The sequence below is a fragment of the Nicotiana attenuata genome, unplaced genomic scaffold (assembly GCF_001879085.1).
Source record: "Nicotiana attenuata strain UT unplaced genomic scaffold, NIATTr2, whole genome shotgun sequence".
In the NCBI taxonomy this organism is placed as follows: Eukaryota; Viridiplantae; Streptophyta; class Magnoliopsida; order Solanales; family Solanaceae; genus Nicotiana; species Nicotiana attenuata.
The window spans coordinates 312,043-321,863 of record NW_017670874.1 but is presented as its reverse complement, the minus strand read 5'-3'; positions in this window follow the sequence as shown (position 1 = coordinate 321,863).

Sequence of the window (9,821 nt, the reverse complement as noted above, 5' to 3'; positions counted from 1 at the left end):
AGTCGCCATTTTGGATCGGCAGGTACGGAAGTTGAGGTCAAAGAATATAGCTTCGGTGAAGGTGAAGTGAAGAGGGCAGCCAGATGAGGAGGCTACTTGGGAGACCGAGCAGGAGGTGTGGAGCAGATATCCACGCCGATTTGAGACTCCAAGTATGATTCTAGCCCCCGTTCGAGGACGAACGTTTGTTTAAGAGGGGAAGAATGTAACGACCCAGCCAGCTGTTTTGCGTGTTATAGACATGTTCCCCCATTTATTGCTTATTCTTTGCTCATTTGTTATTATGTGACTTGCTGGGGTGGTTGATTTAGTTCCGAGGATGCTTCAGAATGAGTTGGGACACATAGTCCCAAGGTTGGAAGCCTAAGTGGAAACAATTGATCGGATGTTGACTTATGTATAAATGACCCTAGAACAATGTTTTGATGGTTCTAATAGATCCGTATGGTAATTTTGGACTTAGGAGTGTGTTCGGATGTTGATTTGGAGGTTCGTAGATGATTTCAGCTTGAATTGGCGAAAGTTGGAAAAGTTGATGTTCGGGAGTTAAGATGTTTGTTCGAGAGTTGACTTTGTTATTACCAAGCTCGAATTTTGGTTCCGAAAGATGGAATTGGTCCGTTATGCCATTTATGACTTGTGCGCAAAGGTTGAGGTCAATCGGAGTTGGTTTGGTATGTTTCGGCATTTGTTTTAGAAGTTAGAAGTTCATAAGTTTATTAGGCTTGAATCGATGTGCGATTCGTGTTTTTAGTGTTGGCTGATGTGATTTGAGCATTCGACCGAGTTCATACGATGTTTTAGGACTTGTTGGTATGTTTGTTTGAGGTCTTGGGGACCTGTCGGTTTCGGATGGTTAATGAATTGAAATTGGACTTAGAGGAGTTATTGATCTGTTGTTGGTCTGGTGCAATCGCACCTGCGAAGGATTGGTCACCAGTTCGCGACCGCAGAAGCGATCCTGGGGTTGCAGGCGCAGTCTTGTGGGTGTTGGGTAGTGGTCGCAGGTACGAGGAAGTTTTCCACATCTGCGAGCCCACAGATGCGACGAGTCTCCACAGATGCGGAGTTTGGTAGGTGTAGCTGGACTCGCACGAGCGGAATGGAATCCGCAAGCACAGATGCGCAGGAGTGCTGAGGGGTCTCGCAAGCGCGATGGTTGGACCACAGGTACAGCTGGTCGGGTCCTTAAGTGGATTCGACAGGAGTGGCCTTCTTCCATAGAAGCGGAGCCGCATGTGCGGCTTGGGAATTTGCAGGTGCGAAGATGCCTGGGCAGAAGATAAAATCGAGGGTTTTGAGGGTTTTTCTCATTTTTGGACTTCGCAAGTTCGGTGGAAGGCAGTTTTTGAGAGGGATTTCACGAGATTTCAGGAGGTAAGCAAATTTTGGTTATTTTTATCTATTAATATTGAATACCCATTGAATTTCCCACCTCTTTATGTGTTTTTAAGATGGAATTTGGGAAATTTTTGACTGGAGATTGAAGAGTAAGATTTGGAGATTTGAGCGACGATTTGACGTCAGAATTGGGTAATTTTGGTGTGGTTGGACTCGTTATTGAATGGGTGTTCAGAATTTATAATTTTTTTGGATTCTGAGATGTGGGCCCGAGGTTGACTTTTGGGTTGACTTTTTGCCTTCTGTTAAAGAACCTAGCTTTATGATATGGAATTGATTCATATAGCTTGTGTTGATTGTATTACGTTGTTTGTGGCTAGATTCGAGTTATTCGGAGGCTGATTTGCGAGGCAATGGCTTGTTGGAGTAGGAATTTATGCGGTTTGACGTAAGTAACACTGCCAAACTTGGTGGGGCTCGGCCTCCAAACCGTACGTGGGGCTATGAGGGTATGAATCCCTGAACTACGTGTTATGTGGTTAGTGTTGATGTGACGCACATGTTAGGTGACGAGCGTGTGAGTCTGCACCGTAGTATTGTTACTCGGTTAATTTCGTGGAACTGTGTAGTTATCTAATCTTGTAGTTATTAATGTATTCTCCACGTGTTAGAGAAATTGAGATTAGATTCTTGTTAGAAATCATGTTTAGGATATATGCTTGTACTGTTGGGACCCACAGAGGTCATTTTTGTTGTTGAGTTGTTTGCTTAAATTGTTGTTATGTACTCCGTCACATTCATCGTTTCCATATCATACCTCAGTCTCTATTATCTTTTATTGTTACATCATGTATCATTATTTTGGCCTGATTGGCATGAGTTTTTTGAGGGCGTAATACATACGGAGACACCTAAAGTTGGCACAATCTTTCACTTAGACACTTAAACTAGGTCTCTTTCCAATTAGACACAAGAATTCATTTCAAACTGTACCAATTAAACACAAAACTATGACATGGAAAAGAAAGTGTTTTTCACTCTCCTTGAGTGCGTGAATGAATAAAAAATAGTAATTTCCTTTTTTTCTCCCCTTAAAATTTTCAGATTTTCTCTCTCCATTATTGCCAACGTCCTTCCGCCACAGTCACCGCCGGTTGCCGCTCGCCGTGGCAATTTTCTTTGTTTTCAGATCTGTCCATCACCACCATTATCTGCCACGATTTTCAACAAGAAACACCATGAAGCTAGTAAGGAGCTCCATTATCCCATTGGATGAAACTTTATCACTCTCATCAATCCTTTCCCACTTCCAGGAAATCTCAACAAATAGACACTCTCAAAGACGGAAAGTTTAACCTTTGCAAAACCAAAGTAAGGATTTCCAACAATTTATTGAATAACAAATAAATCTTTGAATAAAAGCGGATAGTTAAGCTTTCTCAGACGTGAAATTGCAAGGTCTACGAAAAGTGAATTTTGACGGCTAAAGATGCACTGATCTTTAAGATTTTCCAACGAAATTTTCCAGCAATAGTCCTTTTTTCACTGGCTAAGAGACGATAGAAAGAGCCATGTTGTTCTGTTTATCTGTTTGGAATAGACGAAAAGGGGTTGGGTGGGGAAGGTTATGCGAAGAAGACAAACAAGAGGGGGCAGGGGTGACGTCTGGCGACGGGATTAGAGCCACCGGTGGACGGGAGACCGTGACAATTTGGGGACGAATGGTTTTTTTTTGTTACCTTTTTATTCTTTTCTCAAAAGACTTTAAATTTTTTTGTGTCAAAGCCACGTGTCTTTTTTCAATTGGACTATTTTGCCACGTCATGCGCGTGTATTTCACACAATATATTCTTTTGGTTGATTAGTATTTTTGTGTTTAATTGGCACAGTTTGAATTGAATTATAGTGTCTAATAGGAAATAGGCTAACTTTAAGTGTCCAAGTGAAAAGTGCTGCCAAGTTCCGGTGTCTGTCTATGTATTTGGCCTTTTTTGAGCCCGAGAGACTAGAGAGATTGATTTCCGAGTGAGGACGAGGGCCTGATTGTGAGTGATATTTATGGGATTGGGTTGCACACTGCAGCAGGCTTTATTTATTCATGCCATGATTGGCTTATATTAGCACTTGAACAGGATCCACCTCTCCGGAGTCTGACATACCCGTAGTGAGCGCAAGTACCGATGAGTGCGAGTGTCAAGTGCGAGTGCCAAGTGATTGAGAGTGCTGAGTGATTGGGAGTGCAGAGTGATTGAGCATGCTGAGTGAGGATGAATACTCCGAGAGTGAGTATACGACTTTAACATTGTGTTGCATTGCAGTTGACATGTAGATATCGAGATGTGACATTTGGTTATACTTGGCATATTCTATCTGTGCTGGGCTCAAACTGTTAAAAACTAGAAACCATGTCTACATTTTTGTACTGTCTATAAATTGATTATTGGATTTCTCTCTGAGTTATTACTGTTATTATTTGGATTTGGACTGTACCTATTTGAGCTCGTCACTGCTTTCAACCAAATGTTAGTCTTGTTACTTATTACGTATATTGAGTCAGTTGTACTCATACTACACTCTGCACTTCATGTGCATATCCAAGTACTTCTGGACACGTCAGTTGCTTGATTTGGAATTTCATCCGATTGGAGACTTTTGAGGTAGCTACTTTGTCATCCGCGGACATTGAATCTCCTTTTTTTCCAGTTATTTAGCACTGCTCTATCTTTCTAGATAGCTGTATTAGTAGTTTGACTGTGTTGACATTTTGGTAGCTCATGTACTAAGTGGCACCCAAATTTTGGAGGATTTTGTATTGAGTCGCGATATTTCCTTATCGGTTATTTATGAGAATTTGCTACTGTTAAACCTGTTTCATTATGTTTTTAACTAAAAATGCGTAGTTAGTGGGATTATCGGCTTGCCTAGTATTGTGATTGTCGTCATCACGACATGTGAGATTTGGGGTCGTGACAACAAATTTTAAAAAATATCTTTATTTTAAGAGAAAAAGCTACGGTCTTTTATTTATTAATCCCCTCCTTCAACTGTACCAACAACGGATCATTGTATTGCTTCTCCTTGACTTCCGCAAAAAGCGATTCAGCCCTATTTTGCACAATTAACCCTCCTTCACTAGAGTCCGCGAGACGAACTCCCAAACTAGCCAACCGATGAACCTCCTTGGCAAACGGCCTTTGATATGCCTATAAGTGAGCCAAACTACCCATAGATAGCATCCTCCACAACATTAGCCTTCTCCGGATGATATAGAATATCAATGTCATAGTCTTTGAGTAACTCAAGCCATCTTCTTTGCCTCAAATTCAATTCCTTCTGTTTGAAAATATATTGAAGGCTCGTATGGTCCGTGAATATATCCGCATGGACCACATATAAATAACGACGCCAAATCTTCAATGCAAATACCACCACTGCAAGCTCTAATTATGTGTTGGATAGTTCTTCTCATGATTCTTGAGTTTCCTAGAAGCATAAGCGGTCACCTTGCTATGTTGCATCAATACACACCCAAGTCCGATCCTTGAAGCATCACAATATACCACAAGCCCATCTGTACCCTCTGTTAAAGTCAACACTGGTGCCGTAGTCAATCTTGATTTCAACTCTTGGAAACACTTTTCACAAGCGTCTGACCACTAGAATTTAACTGCCTTCTGTGTTAGTTTAGTCAATGGACAGGCAAGAGTAGAGAACCCCTCCACTAACCTTTTGTAATACCGAGCTAGGCCCAAGAAACTACGAATCTCTATTGGGGTTGTAGGTCTAGGCCAATTCTTCACGGCTGCGATCTTCTGAGTATCAACCTTTTTTCCTACAGTGGAGACGACGTGACCCAAGAATGCGACAAATTCAAGTTAAAATTCACACTTTGTGAATTTTGCATACAACTTGTGATGATACAGAGTCTGCAGAACTGCCCTGAGATGATCGACATGGTACTCTTGACTTCGTGAATATACAATAATATAGTCAATGAACACTATCACAAAGGAGTCGAGGAAAGGATTGAATACTCGATTCATAAGATCCATGAAAGCTGTGGGGGCATTTGTTAGCCCAAAACACATCGCCAGAAAGTAGAAGTGCCCATATCGAGTTCGGAAAGCTGTTTTCGAAATATACTGCTCACTTATCTTCAATGGGTGATACCCAGATATTAAATCAATCTTGGAGAAGTACTTAGCACCCTGTAATTGGTCAAACAAGTCATCTATCCTTGGCAGTGGGTACTTATTCTTGATTGTGACCTTGTTGAGCTGCCGATAGTCAATACACATTCTCAATGACCCATCTTTCTTCCTTACAAAGAGAAACAGTACACCCCAAGGCGACACACTTGGCTAGATAAAACCCTTCTCAAGCAAATCCTTCAACTGCTCCTTTAGTTCCTTCAGTTCTGTCGGTGTCATCCTGTAGGGTGGAATAGATACAGGTTGCATGCCTGGCATCACATCGATCCTAAAATCTATCTCCTTGTCTGGTGGGATCCTAGGGAGCTCATCAGGAAAGACCTCAAGAAATTCATTCACAACTGGCACAGACTCAAGTGTAGGTGCCTTAGCATCGGTGTCGGTAACCCGGACCAAATGGTAAATACACACCTTGTTAATCACCTTTGAGGCCTTAAGTTAAGAAATAAACCTACCTTTCGGCACTACGTCACCCCCTTCCACTTAATAACTGGATTATTTGGAAATTCAATCCTAATAGTTCTGGTTCGGTAATCAAGCTTGGAAAAATCATGAATAGAGCTATTACATCCCCATTATTACATCAATATCAACCATCCCCAATTCAATAAGATTGGCCATGGTGTACCGACCATGCACCGTGACAACATAATCCATATAAACCCGCATAGCCACAATAGACTCACTGACTGGAGGAGATACAAAGAACAACTCATGAAATTATTCCGATTCTCTCCCGAATTCCATAGCAACATAAGGAGTGACATATGACAAAGTGGAATTGGGATCAATAAGAGAATATACATCATGAGATTGGACAGTCAATATACCTATGACAATATCTGGAGAAGCCTCTGAACTGTGGCGACCCATCATAGCACAAAAATGGTTGGGTCCTCCCGAACTCTGTGCACCACCCTAGCTGCACCACGCCCTGTGGGTGCTGGAGTGCCTCGAGCTGGAGGAGGTGCTGCGGATGAAGTAGCAGCAGAACTGGTTGGCTGACTCGTACCCCTCCCGATACTCTGGCGGGACGAGCGACAATCCCTCTGAATGTGACCCCTAATACTGTACCCGTAGCATCTGGGTAGGTCCATGAAATAGGCCCCTAAGTGCATCTTCCCACACCTAGGGCATGGGGGCCTCCGCTGCAGCTAGAATCTCCTACTAGGGTGACCTGCTGGTAGGATCCCCTGTTGCCCTGACCGGGCCTAAAACGGCTCCACTGCTGTTGACCGAGCCCCGATGGTTGTGCACTGACTGAAGACTGAGCAAATGACTAGTATGGCCCTGATGACCCTCCCTTAAATACTGACCTACCACCACCACCAGTGGAAGAACCACCAAAGTTGCCCGTGGCCGAGCCTTAATGCTATCCTCTCGCTCCATTCTATTCTTAAATTTCTTAAATTTGCGGGTCTCTGTGGCTTGAGAAAACTCCACCATCATCCCATAATTCATATTAGAATTTAAGGTAGCTGTACCGGCCTCATTAATAACCAAGGGGATGAGGCCCTGCATAAACCGGCGTACTCTAGCCTCCATAGTGAGCAACATGTAAATAGCATACTTGGACAGGCGCGCAAATCTCATATGGTACTCCCACAAACTCATACTACCCTGTTTGACGCTTTCAAACTGAGCGGCACAGGCTGCCTTAGTCTCAGCAGGCAAGAAATGATCAATGAAGGCGTCGGCAAACTCACCCCACCTCGTCGGAGGGCTACCCTCCTCACGAGACACCTCCCACATCTCAAACCAATAATAATCCACATCTTTCAGGCGATAAGAGGCCAACTCCACTGCCTCAGTCTCAGTAGCATTCATAACTCCGAGAATCTTGTGCATCTCATCAATGAAGTCCTAGGGGTCCTCCTCAGGATTAGTACCCGAGAACACTGGAGTATCTAACTGAAGAAACCTGTTCACCCTAGAACTAGCAGAATCCCCTTGTTGTCTGGAGGAAGCAGGTGAAACATTCAACCTCTGGGCCTGGGAAGCCACTATCTGTATGGTCCCTAAGGTCCCCATCAGAAACACCGGGACCATAAGCTGGGGTTGGAGGTGGAACTAGAATATCAGTCGGGGGTGGAATAGCTGCACCCATAGTAGGAGTAGGGATTGACGCAGTCTGAGCAGGAGTAGTAGAATCAGGCGGTGTAATAGTTGGGGAAATATCCTCACCCCTCGGCTGCTCACTCGCATCATCAAGTATAGAATCGACTGCCACTCCTGGGGTGACAGCGGCTCTCTAGACAGTTCTTGCCTTCTTCTTAGGCTCCATATACTGAAAAGTAGAGCAATGCAAGAGTTAAGAAAAGAACATCTTACAGACAACTCTATCGCATGATCTTGAACATCAAAGAAGGGTGACATTCATAAATGCCCAAGTAGTCTCCTAAATATAGATGTGATCGACAACACACCGGTAAAAAGGACTCTACTAGACACGGCTCCGAGACATCCTAGGACACTTTAACACCTTATACTCTGATACCAAGCTTGTCACGCCCCGACCTTGAGGAGTGACAGACGCTCAACTGAGATATCCCGGTCACGAAAGCCTATTAAATTCCTTCTACCCAAACTTACCCATAAATAAAGCGAAGATGTATTCCATCAATTAGACAATGAGAAGATTATGTAAACAATATCAATTTCATTACCATTAGAACTTCATTCAAGGTTTCCCAAAATATTTCATTACACATTTATAGTTTAGAGGTGGAAACATGTGATACAAATTACAAGATTGCTAGTTTGAATTTCCCAGTACCAATATACAACCCACACTATGTCTACAGAGCCTTTAACTTATACAAAAGAGTACTATGGTGGTGCCAGTAACAAGGCTCCGGCTATAACTCAAATCATTATACATAAGGAATAAAGATACAAGACCTCGAAATAAAGTGGGGCTCACCAAGTTATTTTGGAAGAGGGTGTACCGCTATCACTGATCGATGCCGCCTGCCGTGGAACCACTGCATCCATTAAAGATGCAGCGGCCCCGTCAAAAGGGATGTTAGTACATATGCAATAGTACTAGTATGTAATACTAAACAACATCTCAGTAAAACGAGTAACAGTACAATCAGAAAGAAAATGAAATCAATGAGAGCCTCAAACAATATAACAATGTCAAGTTAAGTGAAATATAAATTTCAGGTAATAACAATGTTTTAGGTTGATAGATCTTTAGTACCGATATACCACCGTGTTATTAGCACGGTGTCCAATCACGGCCCGATCGACTAAGTCGTCTCACCCAAATACATCCAATCACAACACCACCATGTGCGCGGTATGGTGTCCGATCTCAGTCCGATCGGCTAAACTATCTCACAATAATGCCGTGTGGGTCGACATCACATTCCGCTAGCAATCATCTCATCCAAATTAATGGGAATAATATCATCTCATTAATATCATCCCAATCAAGGGGAATAATCTAATCACATCAATACGGGGATTTACCCCTCAATCACTCCTACACCGGTACTTGTAGTTTCGGGGTATGTTTAATTCAGCCTGCCCTTCCTTGGTGACTAAACAATACTATGAAAAATGTTATTATAAAAAGTAATTAAAGCTCATTCCATAATATTTCACACATCTTTTCATTTCGTTGGCACTAGCGACCACAAGTGTAATTTTGTTCTTGGCATTTCGGCCGTATTTCATATTTCATACTCCCTCCTTTCAGTTTCAAACATCATTATGGATTATCAACAACAAGGGTATTTGTAATCACGACTTTAAGTTTATATATGGGAAACAAGAGTCTTAAGCACATTGATTTTCTTCCACAATTTGGCATAATAACTTGCAATTGAAACATGATTGAAATCATATTATTTCAACACATTGGTCACATGTGAATACATTCCCGAAGGAGAACATAAAATGATAGGAGCATTTGGAAAACATTTTTAGTATATATTTTTCAACACAAGCTTATTAGAAATAGTCAAATTTATAAGAAATAACACGAAACATGAGAAATAAGATCTTGGCCCATCATACCTGAAACTTACGAGAACACCGAGGAATTCGATTCTAGGAGAAGAGTTTAGCCAACATACCTTGCTTCGATCTTTCCTTAAGTTACTGCAATATTCCAAAAATCCTAGCAACTGCAATCTATTTAGAGACATAACAATATTGAACCATAACTTGGAAGATATTCGCGGGTTCAGCTCATTTAAGAATTTCATCAAACCCTAGGTGGGCATATTCGACAATAAGGTCCTATGGTGATATTCCTTC